The sequence below is a fragment of the Coregonus clupeaformis genome, unplaced genomic scaffold (genome assembly GCF_020615455.1).
Source record: "Coregonus clupeaformis isolate EN_2021a unplaced genomic scaffold, ASM2061545v1 scaf0052, whole genome shotgun sequence".
Lineage (NCBI taxonomy): Eukaryota > Metazoa > Chordata > Actinopteri > Salmoniformes > Salmonidae > Coregonus > Coregonus clupeaformis.
Genome location: NW_025533507.1, coordinates 841,113 through 857,500, shown reverse-complemented (window position 1 = coordinate 857,500; position 16,388 = coordinate 841,113). Strand labels below are relative to the sequence as shown.

General features: G+C 45.8%; 1 pseudogene; it reads left to right on the top strand.

Annotated features, from left to right (window-relative positions):
- The window catches only part of LOC123483243, a 176,718-nt pseudogene extending 172,896 nt beyond the window's left edge, over positions 1-3,822 (top strand).
- The last annotated feature ends 12,566 nt before the right edge of the window (positions 3,823-16,388 follow it).

Sequence of the window (16,388 nt, the reverse complement as noted above, 5' to 3'; positions counted from 1 at the left end):
TCTCTCTCTCTCTCTCTCTCTCTCTCTCTCCTCTCTCTCTTTCTCCCCATCTCTCTCTCTCTCTCTCCCCATCTCTCTCTCTCTCTCCCCCCATCTCTCTCTCTCTCCCCCTCTCTCTCTCACAATCTCTCTCTCACCATCTCTCTCTCTCTCTCTCTCTCTCTCTCTCTCTCTCTCCCCATCTCTCTCGCTCTCTCCCCATCTCTCTCTCTATCCCATCTCTCTCTCTCCATCTCTCTCTCTCTTTCTCTCACCCCATCTCTCTCTCTCTCCCCATCTCTCTCTCTCTCCTCTGTCTCTCCCTCTCTCTCTCCCCATCTCTCTCTCCTCTGTCTCCCCCTCTCTCTCCCCCCATCTCTCTGTATGTCTGTAGGTGAGTGGTCTGCAGTTGGAGGGCTGTAGTTTTGATGGAGTTCGTCTGTCTGAGAACCATCATGACTCCCCCAGTGTGTCAGCTGTACCTGCCTGCTACATGGCCTGGATAGCACAGGTATAAACTCACACTCACGGACACGGTCTGTTCTTTCTGTGGTCAGGGTCAGAGTTCAGCTCTGTGATTAGCTGTCGTCATGGCAACAGAGTTCTTATTGTTCACACGTCTCCTGTGATTTACACTGAACAAAAATATAAACACAACATGCAGCAATTTCAACGAAGTAGGGGCGTGGATCAGAAAACCAGTTAGTGCAACACATCTCCTTCGCATAGAGTTGATCAGGCTGTTGATTGTGGCCTGTGGAATGTTGTCCCACACCTCTTTAATGGCTGTGCGAAGTTGATGGATATCGGCGGGAACTGGAACACGCTGTCATACACGTCGATCCAGAGCAGCCCCAAACATGCTCAATGGGTGACATGTCTGGTGAGTATGCAGGCCATGGAAGAACTGGGACATTTTCAGCTTCCAGGAACTGTGTACAGATCCTTGCGACATGGGGCTGTGTATTATCATGCTGAAACATGAGGTGATGGCGACGGATGAATGGCACGACAATGGGAATCAGGATTTCGTCACGGTATCTCTGTGCATTAAAATTGCCATCAATAAAAAAGAGCACACTTCTTGAACGTGCCTGTGGCCATCAAAGGTTACCATTTGCCCATTGAAGTCGGTTATGACGTCGAACTGCAGTCAGGTCAAGACCCTGGTGAGGACAATGAGAACGCAGATGAGCTTCCCTGAGACGGTTTCTGACAGTTTGTGCAGAAATTCTTTGGTTGTGCAAACCCACAGTTTCATCAGCTGTCCGGGTGGCTGGTCTCAGACGATCCCGCAGGTGAAGAAGCCGGATATGGAGGTCCTGGGCTGGCATGGTTACACGTGGTCTGCGGTTGTGAGGCCGGATGGATGTACTGCCAAATTCGCTAAAACGACGTTGGAGGCGGCTTATGGTAGAGAAATTAACATTCAATTCTCTGGCAACAGCTCTGGTGGACATTTCTGCAGTCAGCATGCCAATTGCATGCTCCCTCAAAACTTGAGACATCTGCAGCATTGTGTTGTGTGACAAAACTGCACATTTTACAGTGGCCTTTTATTGTCCCAGCACAAGGTGCCCCTGTGTAATGATCATGCTGTTTATTCAGCTTCTTGATATGCAACACCTGTCAGGTGGATGGATTATCTTGGCAATGCTCACTAACAGGGATGTAAACACATTTGTGCACAACATTTGAGAGAAATAAGCTTTTTGTGTGTATAGAACATTTCTGTAGGCTTTTTTTTTTCAGCTCATGAAACATGGTACCAACACTTTACATGTTGCGTTTATATTTTTGTTCAGTGTAGCTTATTTCCCTAAAGTTCTTACTGTGTGAGAGAAGGAACCATATATTTTACCCTTTGAACTGCTATCTTTCTTTCCTCCCTCCTGGCCTCTCCCTCAGTTATCTGAGTAAAACTGCTCAGACAGGAACGGTGATACCTAGTATCTGACAAGTCGGTTTAGTAACCAAACGCTACTTTATATAATACTTTATATACAGTATAATCCCCTCTTTCTACTCGCTCCATCTCCCTCTGTTGCTCCTGTGTAATGTTAATGTACCCCTGGTTATTCTAATGGCTGTAACAACAGGCTAATGGATTCAGCCCTGCTAGTGATCTGAGGGATCTGAGGCCTATCTGACCAGCTTCAAACTGCTTTTAATGCGGCCTCACCCACCCTTTACCTCAACTAGGGATGTTAAAGGATAACTGTTAGTCGGTTAGCCTCTGAAAATGAATTTGACCAGTCATGCTTGTCAGTCTATAGATTAATTTTTTATCATTTTGTGGAATTAAATTGGTGTCATAATTTAACAAATCTAGTCAGTCATAAAACAGGAACAGTGTCTTGGTCGACCGGAATTATTATTTTGCCGAAAAAATAGTCATGTACAGTTTGTTTATAGAGTTAGAAAGTAGCTTTCATACGTCAACTAATGGCTGGCTGTCTCTAGTAGAATGAGCTGCGAGCAAGCCAGAGGAGAGACTCGTTGCTAGGCAACTCCCAGACACTAGCTGCAGGGAGCAGTGGGAGAGAGAGGAACAGCATGAAGCAGCTAACAACAGCTAAGCTAGCAACCAAAAAAAGTTTCACAGAATCTCTCTCCTGTTCTACTCGTTTTCATATAAACTTTATTTTGTTGTCCAGAAGCCAAAGCCACAATCCTCGTCATATGAACAAACCCCATCCTAGTTTTTGCATATTTACATTTTCACTCTTTCTAAGTTTCTAACGGAGATGTTCGTCTCTGTCACATGAAACGGCTCGCGTCAGGTGCGTCTTTTAGAACAGGGTTTTCCCGCAAATTGCATTTTGGCTAATGTTTGAAAATGATGTATTCCATTCTCTGCTTCGTTACAGTAGTTGCATGTTCAATAATATGAGAGGATAGGCTCGCTATTGTCACATGTTCTTTAAGCTCTTAATGAAAAATTTCCGCTCCTTCCATGCATAGTATTTTCTCTGTTGGTCAGTCATTTTACTGTTTGGAACTAATTTAACCGTTTGTTAACCGGTTAATGGGGGTTGGTTAGTCAGTAACAAAATTGACAGAAATATGCATCCTTAACAACACACACTCACACACACACACACACACACACTCACACACACACACACACTCACACACACACAAACACTCTCCCACACACAAACACTTACACACACAAACAAACAAACACTCACACCACACACACACACTAACGGGCCTGTGTATTGTGTATATAGTTCTTTGCTAGATATTACTGCACTGTTGGAATTCGAAAACATCTGCAAATCTGTGTATGCGACCAATAAACTTTGATTTGATTTGATGTTAATCTAACGTTGTGTGTGTTATATTACAGAGTTCCAGTGGCTGCTACAGTCCTGAGGAGGTCATCTCTCTGCCTGTGTACACCAGCTCTGAACGGGTTATGGTGGTGACTCACATCACGCTGCCCTGTGGAGGAAACCCTGACCAGTGGATTCAGAATGGAGCTGCCCTCTTCCTCAAACAGCAGTGAGACAGCAGGGCCAGGGGGCTAGAAGAGGTAGCTGGAGTAAGGGTTGGTGTTGGACTGAAGGAGCACAGAGGGTAGCCATGTTTCTCAGGAAGGTTATCAGGCTTCACTACAGGTGTTTGTTGTTATTCTAAGGTGACGATAGTCTGCAATGAAATGTGTGATGACACAAGCTGGTAATTGACTATGTTTGAAAAGCATAGGTTATTTTGATGTCATGTTGCAATTTAAATGTTGATGGTTTAATGTTTACTCTTTAGTATAATCTGTTTGAATGTATGATTGTGTTGTATTTATATACCATTCTAAAATAAAGCTTTATTTACTCTAGATTTCTGGTTTCTTTCCATAATGAGTGTTTGTATGTGTTGTAAAGACAGGCCCTGGATCAGGAGATATCTGGGCCTGGGTCTGACCTCTTCATACTATACACACACTTAAACTCTGAGCCATGACAAACATACACACACACAGACATCAGACTGACCTGGCCAGTATACTATTCAAGTAGTATTTGTCAGTGTGATTGGAGGGTCAGTGTTAGTTAAACCCCAGTGTGATTGGAGGGTCAGTTTTAGTTAAATCCCAGTGTGATTGGAGGGTCAGTGTTAGTTAAACCCCAGTGTGATTGGAGGGTCAGTTTTAGTTAAATCCCAGTGTGATTGGAGGGTCAGTGTTAGTTAAACCCCAGTGTGATTGGAGGGTCAGTGTTAGTTAAACCCCAGTGTGATTGGAGGGTCAGTGTTAGTTAAACCCCAGTGTGATTGGAGGGTCAGTGTTAGTTAAATCCCAGTGTGATTGGAGGGTCAGTGTTAGTTAAACCCCAGTGTGATTGGAGGGTCAGTGTTAGTTAAATCCCAGTGTGATTGGAGGGTCAGTGTTAGTTAAACCCCAGTGTGATTGGAGGGTCAGTGTTAGTTAAACCCCAGTGTGATTGGAGGGTCAGTGTTAGTTAAATCTTAAACCCCAGTGTGATTGGAGGGTCAGTGTTAGTTAAATCCCAGTATTATTGGAGGGTCAGTGTTAGTTAAACCCCAGTGTGATTGGAGGGTCAGTGTTAGTTAAACCCCAGTGTGATTGGAGGGTCAGTGTTAGTTAAACCCCAGTGTGATTGGAGGGTCAGTGTTAGTTAAATCCCAGTGTGATTGGAGGGTCAGTGTTAGTTAAACCCCAGTATTATTGCTTGGAGTTCAGGCTCTGCTGGTGTTTGTGTATTTCTCTCTCGCTTTCAGCTCAGTAATGACCCTGGAGAGGCTCTGATGGATAAAGATAGGGGGACGAGGGGAGAGATTGTGTATCGGTGTGCGTATGGGGAGGGAGGTGTGCGTGTGTGTGTGTGTGTGTGTGGAGAGCACATGGGAGGAGGTGTGTGTGTGTGTGTGGAAAGAGAACACACAAAAGGGGAGTGAAATGGAAGAGTGGGTTTAAAAGGAGAGGGGATTGGATTTCAGCAGAACACAGACACCTGGACCAGAGAGAAGGAGAGATGGAGGGAGGAGAGGAGAGGGGACAGACGGGTGAGATGGAAAAAGAGGAGTAAGGGTTAACAAGAGAGATGGAGGAGGACAAGGTTAATGTGAGAGTGAATGAGAGAGAGAGAGAGGGTAAGGGGAGATGGAGAATGTGACAGAACAAAGATGGGGAGAGAGTTTTCACAATCAGAGGAGGAGGGCCTATTTGTCTGGTGTCTATGGCAGGCTATATAATGCAGTATGTGTACTACATTCTGTTGGCATGTCCTGTTTTTCGTTTTCAAGATCCCCAAATACCATGAACTGCCTCCCTGCCCCCCTGGCTCCCTGCCCCCCTTGATACCTGCCTCCCCCTGGCCCCCTGCCTCCCTGACCCCCTGCCTCCCTGGCCCCATTGCTCCCTGGCCCCCTGCCTCCCTGGCCCCCTGCCTCCCTGGCCCCCTGCCTCACTGGACCCCCTGGCCCCCTGCCTCCCTGGCCCCCTGCCTCCCTGGCCCCCTGCCTCCCTGGCTCCCTGGCCCCCTTGCTCCTTGCCTCCCTGGCCCCCTGGCCTCCTGCCTCCCTGGCTCCCTGGCTCCTGGCCCCCTGCCTCCATGCCTCCTTGGCCCCCTCACTGTTCTTCTGTTCTCCCTTCATATCTCAGTCTTCAAATCTGCTCTGTTTAGAAATGAACCATAGAAATCAGGATGTGTTGTGCTTGTTTTATTGTTTTACATTCGTACAAGGTCTTGCTATACACCTAAATGTTCAGCGTTAAGAATGAGTCCATTATCCAACTCGGCAGACATAAACAGGGGTAATGTTATTTTTTCATCTGTAAATTATCTTTAGTTTCCCAGACTTCTTTATCTGTTCATCTCTGAGTTGGGCCACACAGTGAGCTGTTGTTACGTTTCCTCTCAGTGTAGACAACATTACAAACACAAACCCCGGTTTCTGATCGAGCCTATCTGTAAGTCAGTGTTTTTTCTTGGCCCTGAAAAACCACAAGGTGTGCACACTTTTGTTCCAGACCAGCACTAACTTCTAATTCAATTAATGTTATGCTCATCAAGAACACGATTGGTTGAATCAGGTTTGGTCGGTTTTGTTTGCATGTATTTTTTGGTTTTCAGATATTTAGACCAGCTGAATCTATTCCTCTGTGATATTTAGACCAGCTGAATCTATTCCTCTGTGATATTTAGACCAGCTGAATCTATTCCTCTGTGATATTTAGACCAGCTGAATCTATTACTCTGTGTTATTTAGACCAGCTGAATCTATTTCTCTGTGATATTTAGACCAGCTGAATCTATTTCTCTGTGTTATTTAGACCAGCTGAACCTATTTCTCTGTGATATTTAGACCAGCTGAATCTATTTCTCTGTGATATTTAGACCAGCTGAATCTATTTCTCTGTGTTATTTAGACCAGCTGAATCTATTACTCTGTGATATTTAGACCAGATGAATCTATTCCTCTGTGATATTTAGACCAGCTGAATCTATTCCTCTGTGATATTTAGACCAGCTGAATCTATTACTCTGTGATATTTAGACCAGCTGAATCTTTCTCTGTTATATTTAGACCAGCTGAATCTATTTCTCTGTGATATTTAGACCAGCTGAATATATTTCTCTGTGTTATTTAGACCAGCTGAATCTATTTCTCTGTGATATTTAGACCAGCTGAACCTATTTCTCTGTGATATTTAGACCAGATGAATATATTTCTCTGTGATATTTAGACCAGCTGAATCTATTCCTCTGTGATATTTAGACCAGCTGAATCTATTACTCTGTGATATTTAGACCAGCTGAATCTATTTCTCTGTGATATTTAGACCAGCTGAATCTATTTCTCTGTGATATTTAGACCAACTGAACCTATTTCTCTGTTATATTTAGACCAGCTGAATCTATTTCTCTGTGATATTTAGACCAGCTGAATATATTTCTCTGTGAAATTTAGACCAGCTGAATCTATTTCTCTGTGATATTTAGACCAGCTGAATCTATTTCTCTGTGATATTTAGACCAACTGAACCTATTTCTCTGTTATATTTAGACCAGCTGAATCTATTTCTCTGTGATATTTAGACCAGCTGAATATATTTCTCTGTGAAATTTAGACCAGCTGAATCTATTTCTCTGTGATATTTAGACCAGCTGAATCTATTTCTCTGTGATATTTAGACCAGCTGAATCTATTTCTCTGTGTGAGCTTGCTGCCAGACAAGCTAAACAAGTTCTTTGTCCGCTTTGACGATAACACAGTGCCACTGACGCGGCCAGCTACCAAGGACTGTGGGCTCTCCTTCTCTGTGGCAGATGTGAGTAAGACATTTAAATGTGTTAACCCTCACAAGGCTGCCGGCCCAGACGGCATTCCTAGCTGCGTCCTCAGAGCATGCGCAGACCAGTTGGCTGGTATGTTTACGGACATATTACATCTTAGTCATTTAGCAGACGCTCTTATCCAGAGCGACTTACAGTTAGTGAATACATATATATATATTTTTTTATACTGGCCCCCCGTGGGAATCGAACCCACAACCCTGGCGTTGCAAACGCAATGCTCTATCAAATGAGCTACATCCCTGCCGGCCATTCCCTCCCCTACCCTGGACGACGCTGGGCCAATTGTGCGCTGCCCATGAGTCTCCCGGTCGCGGCCGGCGGCGACAGAGCCTGGATTCGAACCAGGATCTCTAGTGGCACAGTTAGCACTGCGATGCAGTGCCTTAGACCACTGCGCCACTCAGGAGTAATATTCAATCTCTCCCTATCCCAGTCTGCTGTCCCCACATGCTTCAAGATGGCCACCATTGTTCCTGTACCCAAGAATGCAAAGGTAACTGAACTAAATGACTATCGCCCCGTAGCACTCACTTCTGTCATCATGAAGTGCTTTGAGAGACTAGTCAAGGATCATATCACCTCCACCTTACCTGTCACCCTAGACCCACTTCAATTTGCTTACCTCCCCAATAGATCCACAGACGATGCAATTTCCATCACACTGCACACTGCCCTATCCCATCTGGACAAGAGGAATACCTATGTAAGAAGGCTGTTCATTGACTATAGCTTAGCATTCAACACCATAGTACCCTCCAAGCTCATCATTAAGCTTGAAGCCCTTCGTCTCAACCCCGCTGTGTGCAATTAGGTCCTGGACTTCCTGACGGGCCACCCCAGGTGGTGAAGGTAGGAAACAACATCTCCACTTCGCTGATCCCACAAGGGTGTGTGCTCAGCCCCCTCCTGTACTCCCTGTTCACCCATGACTGTGTAGCCATGCAAGCCTCCAACTCAATCATCAAGTTTGCAGACAACACAACAGTGGTAGGCTTGATTACCAACAACGACGAGACCGCCTACAGGGAGGAGGTGAGGGCTCCCGGAGTGTGGTGTCAGGAAAATAACCTCTCACTCAACGTCAACAAAACAAAGGAGATGATCGTGGACTTCATGAAACAGCAGAGGGAGTACCCCCCCTATCCACATCGACGGGACAGCAGTGGACAAGGTGGAAAGTTTTAAGTTCCTTGGCGTACGTATCACTGACAAACTGAAATGGTCCACCCACACAGACAGTGTGGTGAAAAAGGTGCAACAGCGTCTCTTCAACCTCAGGAGGCTGAAGAAATTTGGTCTGTCACCTAAAACCCTCACAAAGTTTTACAGATGCACAATTGAGAGCATCCTGTCGGGCTGTATCACCGCCTGGTACGGCAACTGCACCGCCCACAACCGCAGGGCTGTCCAGAGGGTGGTGCGGTCTGCACAACGCATCACCGGGGGCAAACTACCTGCCCTCCAGGACACCTACAGCACCCGATGTCACAGGAAGGCCAAAAAGATCATCAAGGACATCAACCACCCGAGCCACTGCCTGTTCACCCCGCTATCATCCACAAGGCGAGGTCAGTACAGGTGCATCAAAGCTGGGACTGAGAGAATGAAAAACAGCTTCTATCTCAAGGCCATCAGACTGTTAAACAGCCATCACTAGCACAGAGAGGATGCTGCCTACATTTATTTTTTATATTTTTTTTATTTCACCTTTATTTAACCAGGTAAGCCAGTTGAAAACAAGTTCTCATTTACAACTGCGACGTGGCCAAGATAAAGCAAAGCAGTGCGATAAAAACAACAACACAGAGTTACATATGGGGTAAAACAAAACATAAAGTCAAAAATACAACAGAAAATATATATACAGTGTGTGCAAATGTAGCAAGTTATGGAGGTAAGGCAATAAATAGGCTATAGTGCAAAATAATTATAATTAGTATTAACACTGGAATGATAGATGTGCAAGAGATGATGTGCAAATAGAGATACTGGGGTGCAAATTAGCAAAATAAATAACAATATGGGGATGAGGTAGCTGGGTGGGCTAATTTCAGATGGGTTGTGTACAGGTGCAGTGATCGGTAAGGTGCTCTGACAACTGATGCTTAAAGTTAGTGAGGGAGATAAGTCTCCAGCTTCAGAGATTTTTGCAATTCGTTCCAGTCATTGGCAGCAGAGAACTGGATGGAATGGCGGCCAAAGGAGGTGTTGGCTTTGGGGATGACCAGTGAGATATACCTGCTGGAGCACATACTACGGGTGGGTGTTGCTATGGTGACCAATGAGCTAAGATAAGGCGGGGATTTGCCTAGCAGTGATTTATAGATGGCCTGGAGCCAGTGGGTTTGGCGACGAATATGTAGTGAGGACCAGCCAACAAGAGCGTACAGGTCACAGTGGTGGGTAGTATATGGGGCTTTGGTGACAAAACGGATGGCACTGTGATAGACTACATCCAATTTGCTGAGTAGAGTGTTGGAGGCTATTATGTAAATGACATCGCCGAAGTCAAGGATTGGTAGGATAGTCAGTTTTACGAGGGCATGTTTGGAAGCATGAGTGAAGGAGGCTTTGTTGCGAAATAGGAAGCCGATTCTAGATTTAACTTTGGATTGGAGATTCTTAATGTGAGTCTGGAAGGAGAGTTTACAGTCTAACCAGACACCTAGGTATTTGTAGTTGTCTACATACTCTAGGTCAGACCCGTCGAGAGTAGTGATTCTAGTCGGGTGGGCGGGTGCCAGCAGCGTTAGATTGAAGAGCATGCATTTAGTTTTACTAGTGTTTAACAGCAGTTGGAGGCTACTGAAGGAGTGTTGTATGGCATTGAAGCTCGTTTGGAGGTTTGTTAACACAGTGTCCAATGAAGGGCCAGATGTATACAAAATGGTGTCGTCTGCGTAGAGGTGGATCTGAGAGTCACCAGCAGCAAGAGCGACATCATTGATATACACAGAGAAAAGAGTCGGCCCAAGAATTGAACCCCGTGGCACCCCCATAGAGACTGCCATAGGTCCAGACAACAGGCCCTCCGATTTGACACATTGAACTCTATCTGAGAAGTAGTTTGAGAAACCAAGGCTATTTAGTCTGCCAATAAGAATGCAGTGGTTGACAGAGTCGAAAGCCTTGGCCAGGTTGATGAAGACGGCTGCACAGTACTGTCTATTATCGATTGCGGTTATAATATCGTTTAGGACCTTGAGCGTGGCTGAGGTGCACCCATGACCAGCTCGGAAATCGGATTGCATAGCGGAGAAGGTACGGTGGGATTCGAAATGGTCGGTGATCTGTTTGTTAACTTGTCTTTCAAAAACTTTCGAAAGGCAGGGCAGGATGGATATAGGTCTGTAACAGTTTGGATCTAAAGTGTCACCCCCTTTGAAGAGGGGGATGACCGCGGCAGCTTTCCAATCTCTGGGGATCTCAGACGTTATGAAAGAGAGGTTGAACAGGCTAGTAATAGGGGTTGCGACAATTTCGGCGGCTAGTTTTAGAAAGAAAGGGTCCAGATAGTCTATCCCAGATGGTTTGTAGGGGTCCAGATTTTGCAGCTCTTTCAGAATATCAGCTGTCTGAATTTGTTTGAAGGAGAAGGGGGGGTGGGGGGGGGGTGCAGAGCTGGTGGCCGGGGTAGTGGTATCCAGGTGGAAAGCATGGCCAGCCGTAGCAAAATGCTTGTTGAAATTCTCGATTATTGTAGATTTATCGGTGGTGATAGTGTTTCCTAGCCTCAGTGCAGTGGGCAGCTGGGAGGAGGTGCTCTTATTCTGCATGGACTTTACAGTGTCCCAAAACTTTTTGGAGTTAGTGCTACAGGATGCACATTTCTGTTTGAAAAAGTTTGCCTTTGCTTTCCTAACTGCTTGTGTATATTGGTTCCGAACTTCCCTGAAAATGTGCATATCGCGGGGGCTATTTGATGCTAATGCAATACGCCACAGGATGTTTTTGTGCTGGTCAAGGGCAGTCAAGTCTGAGGAGAACCAGGGGCTATATCTGTTCTTAGTTCTGTCTTTTTTGAATGGGGCATGTTTATTTAAGATTGAGAGGAAATTACTTTTAAAGGACAACAAGGCATCCTCTACTGACGGAATGAGATCTATATCCATCCAGGATACCTGGGCCAGGTCAATTAGGAAGGCCTGCTTTCTAAAGTGTTTTAGGGAGCGTTTGACAGTGATGAGGGGTGGTCGTTTGACCGTGGACCCGTTACGGACGCAGGCAATAAGGCAGTGATCGCTGAGATCCTGGTTGAAGACAGCGGAGGTGTATTTAGAGGGTAAGTTAGTCAGGATGATATCTATGAGGGTACCCATGTTTATGGATTTAGGGTTGTACCTGGTAGGTTCGTTGATAATTTGTGTGAGATTGAGGGCATCTAGTTTGGATTGTAGGATGGCCGGGGTGTTAAGCATATCCCAATTTAGGTCACCAAGCAGTACGAACTCTGAGGATCAATGGGGGGCAATCAATTCACATATGGTATCCAGGGTACAGCTGAGGGGGGTCTGTAGCAAGTGGCAACAGTGAGAGACTTATTTCTGGAAAGGTGGATTTTTAGAAGTAGAAGCTCAAACTGTTTGGCCACAGACCTGGATAGTATGATAGAGCTCTGCAGGCTATCTCTACAGTAGATTGCAACTCCACCCCCTTTGGCAGTTCTATCTAGACGGAAAATGTTGTAGTTGGGGATGGAAATTTCAGAATTTTTGGTGGCCTTCCTAAGCCAGGATTCAGACACTGCTAGAACATCAGGGTTGGCGGAGTGTGCTAACGCAGTGAATAACTCAAACTTAGGAAGGAGGCTTCTGATGTTAACGTGCAGAAAACCAAGGCTTTTACGGTTACAGAAGTCAACAAATGATAGCTCCTGGGGAGTAGGAGTGATACTAGGGGCTGCAGGGCCTGGGTTAGCCTCTACATCACCAGAGGAACAGAGGAGGACTAGAATAAGGATACGGCTAAAGGCTTTAAAAACTGGTCTTCTAGTGCGTTGGGTACAGAGAATAAAGGGGGCAGATTTCCGGGCGTTGTAGAAAAGATTCAGGGCATTATGTACAGACAAGGATATGGAAGGATATCAGTACAGTGGAGGTAAACCTAAGCGTTGGGTAACAATGAAAGAGATAGCATCACTGGAGGCACCGATTGAGCCATTCTCGGCGTGTATGGGGGTTGGAACAAAGGAACTATTTGAAGCAGTTTGAGAGGGACTTGGGGTTCTACAGTGAAATTGTATAATAAGAACTAACTGGAACAGCAATAGGCAAGGCATATTGACATGGGTAAGAGGCATAAAGCAATCACAGGTGTTATTAGAGAGAGCTAAGACAACAACTGATAATGGCGATAAAGTTTGGGCTGAGGCTAAACAGAATAAACAGGACAGGGTACCGTGTAAAGGAACAGTCCAGCGGGCATCAGCTGTGCAGCTGAGTGATCATAAGGTCCAGTGAACAGCAATATGTGAGTCCGAGAGCAGTTCAAATTGGTGCTTCAGCACAGCGAGCAGGAAGCATGGTTGTAGTTTGCGTGTGCTAGCGGGCCAGGGATAGTAGATGGATCTTCGTGGTCGTCGCAACGGGAAGCCTGTTGAAACCACAGACGATTACGTCGGCAGACCAGTCGTGATGGATCGGCAGGGCTCCGTGTCGACTCTAGGAGGTACCGTCCGGTTGACAGAGAGGTAGATAGCCAGGAGATGTGCTTGACTCAAGGCTAGCTCAAGGCTGATTAGCCAACAACAACGTTCATTTGGTTGCAGCTAGCTAGTTGCGATTATCCAGTGTTAAAGGTCCAGTGATTCAGTGATTCCGGCAGAAAATCCGATAGGTTCTGGGTCGATAACTCGCTGTGCAGACAGTGCAGACTGGCCGATAATAGTCCAGGCTAGAGCTGGACGGTAGGTAGTGCAGGCCACGGACAATGGAGAAAAAGCCACTAACGGTGGCTAATAGCAAGTAGCTAGTTAGCTGGTTAGCTGGCTACTCCCGTCCGGTAGACAGAGAGGTAGATAGCCGGGACTAGCTCAAGGCTCAAGGTTAACTGGTGCTACGGGGGCAGTGGTGATTAGCCTACAGCAACATCCATTCGACATCCATTCGGTTGCGGCTAGCTATATCCGGTGTTAAGGTCCAGTGATTCAGTTATTCCGGCAGAAAATCTGATGTTCTGGGTGAAAACCGCTAACGGTGGCTAATAGCAAGTAGCTAGTTAGCTGGCTGGCTAGTTTCAACTGGGGATTCTAGATAAAGGTGAGTAAATAATAGAATCCATTCTACATTGAGTGAGGCGGGTTGCAGGAAAGTATATTTAGTAGAAGGATGAAAAGTGTGATAGGGAAATATATACGTAAAATACAACAATACATTTAAAAAAACTGGCTATTTACATGGACACACAAGAGAACGCGACCGCGCTGGCCACTTTAATAAATGGAAAACTAGTCACTTTAATAATGCCACTTAAATAATGTTTACATATCTTGCATTTCACAGAAGGATGACACTCTGATAATGACATTGCTCATCCATATATTTATATATTCTTATTCCATTCCTTTACTTAGATTTTTGTGTATTAGGTATTTGTTGTGGAATTGTTAGATATTACTTGCTAGATATTGCTGCACTGTCGGAACTAGAAGTACAAGCATTTTGCTACACTCACAATAACATCTGCTAAACATGTGTATGTGACCAATACATTTGATTTGATTTGATTTGAAGAGTGGGGGTCAAAGAAGATGACGGTTCCACAAGAAGGGAGGGAGAGAGAATGGGGAAGAAGGAGGGAGAGAGAGGATGGGAGGGGGGAATGAAGGAGGGAGAGAGAGGATGGGAGGGGGAATGAAGGAGGGAGAGAGAGGATGGGAGGGGGGAATGAAGGAGGGAGAGAGAGGATGGGAGGGGGAAAGAAGGAGGGAGAGAGAGGATGGGAGGGGGAATGAAGGAGGGAGAGAGAGGATGGGAGGGGGAATGAAGGAGGGAGAGAGAGGATGGGAGGGGGAATGAAGGAGGGAGAGAGAGGATGGGAGGGGGGAATGAAGGAGGGAGAGAGGATGGGAGGGGGGAATGAAGGAGGGAGAGAGAGGATGGGAGGGGGGAATGAAGGAGGGAGAGAGAGGATGGGAGGGGGGAATGAAGGAGGGAGAGAGAGGATGGGAGGGGGAATGAAGGAGGGAGAGAGAGGATGGGAGGGGGGAATGAAGGAGGGAGAGAGAGGATGGGAGGGGGGAATGAAGGAGGGAGAGAGAGGATGGGAGGGGGGAATGAAGGAGGGAGAGAGAGGATGGGAGGGGGGAATGAAGGAGGGAGAGAGAGGATGGGAGGGGGGAATGAAGGAGGGAGAGAGAGGATGGGAGGGGGGAATGAAGGAGGGAGAGACGGTGCTAATGGATTAACAGGCTTTTAACACCACCACCACCACCTCGCTCACCCTCACCCCCGACACACACACTCCCCCCCGACACACACACACACACACACCTCTCTTCCTATCTGGAGATGGCCTGTGGGCTGTAAGCATGTTCAGGCTGAGACACAAAGCTGAGGCCACCCTGCCTATCGATCACAATCCACACTCACCATTACTGTTACACACACACCACAGGAGTCAAAATATAGCATGAGGTGTGTGTGTTTGTGTGTGTGTGTGTGTGTGTTCCACCTCAGGGGAGCTTCTTATCCTCTTCTTCCAGTAGACAGCTTGGGGAGACCGAGCCAATGGCAGGTCTACAGGTCACAACAAGCTCTGATCATCAGTTCTCTCTCTGGAGAATAGAGGAGAGGGGACTCTCATTCTATAGGGGACTTATTGGAACATGTAAATTATTTATCATTTCTTTACACCCCCAGTAGGTTTACAACTCTCATTCTCTGGTCCAGGGTTAGGTGTTTCAGTAAGCTTACTTTAGTGAAGGTCAGCACCGTGGTAGGAAAACCTGATCCTAAATCAATTATTAAGTGTAGGAAATCTGGACCAACCACCTTCTAAATAGGCAAAGAACAAACATTTACCACACAATTAGGGGTAGAGACCTCCCACGAGACTCAATAACGTTCACTGTACTGCAGTACAGTTCCATTACCTGTTAATGTAATTTGTCCAGTGCATGTAGCAGTATTTGGTTGGGTTTAAATTGATTCTACAGATAGTTTTTTGAAGTCATATCTGGAGGTTTGGGGGAGTTCACTGTGGCCCTAGGTCCCCATTGATAGTCTATGTGTGTTAATGTTGAACAATGTTCTAGATTAGAACCTTGATGGGCTAATCGACCGTTAGCTCTAACCCCTCCCACTGGCCCACACAGCCAATGGAGCGACAGAGATGAATGATCTCTTAGACCTGTGTGCTCACATCAGCCAATCAGATACCTTGCTCTCAAGAGGAGTGCTCAATAGGATGCCCTTGAGCACTCCAACACACACACACACACACACACACACACAAACACACACTGGCTACACACTGGTCACGCTCAAAGGGCAGCGTGTCGCTCCGTCTGGATGTTTATGGTTTCCCAGAAAAAGCAAATCACCACGGCAACAGCTGGGTGGATTTACGACCGCAGCCCTGTCTCCCACCCTTAGACAAACCATGTATCACGCTTACACAGTTCACACTTACACACAGTCATATACATTCATAGTAGTTTGTATGCACAAACACACATGCACACTCCTACACGCACCACACACACACATAAATGACATTTCATTTCAATAGAGCACAATGTTATAAGGGTTGCTGTATCAGATATAATGGCTGATTTAGGGGCGAGCTTCCATGTACAGTGGGGGAAAAAAGTATTTAGTCAGCCACCAATTGTGCAAGTTCTCCCACTTAAAAAGATGAGAGAGGCCTGTAATTTTCATCATAGGTACACGTAAACTATGACAGACAAAATGAGAAAAAAAAATCCAGAAAATCACATTGTAGGACTTTTAATGAATTTATTTGCAAATTATGGTGGAAAATAAGTATTTGGTCAATAACAAAAGTTTCTCAAAACTTTGTTATATACCCTTTGTTGGCAATGACACAGGTCAAACATTTTCTGTAAGTCTTCACAAGGTTTTC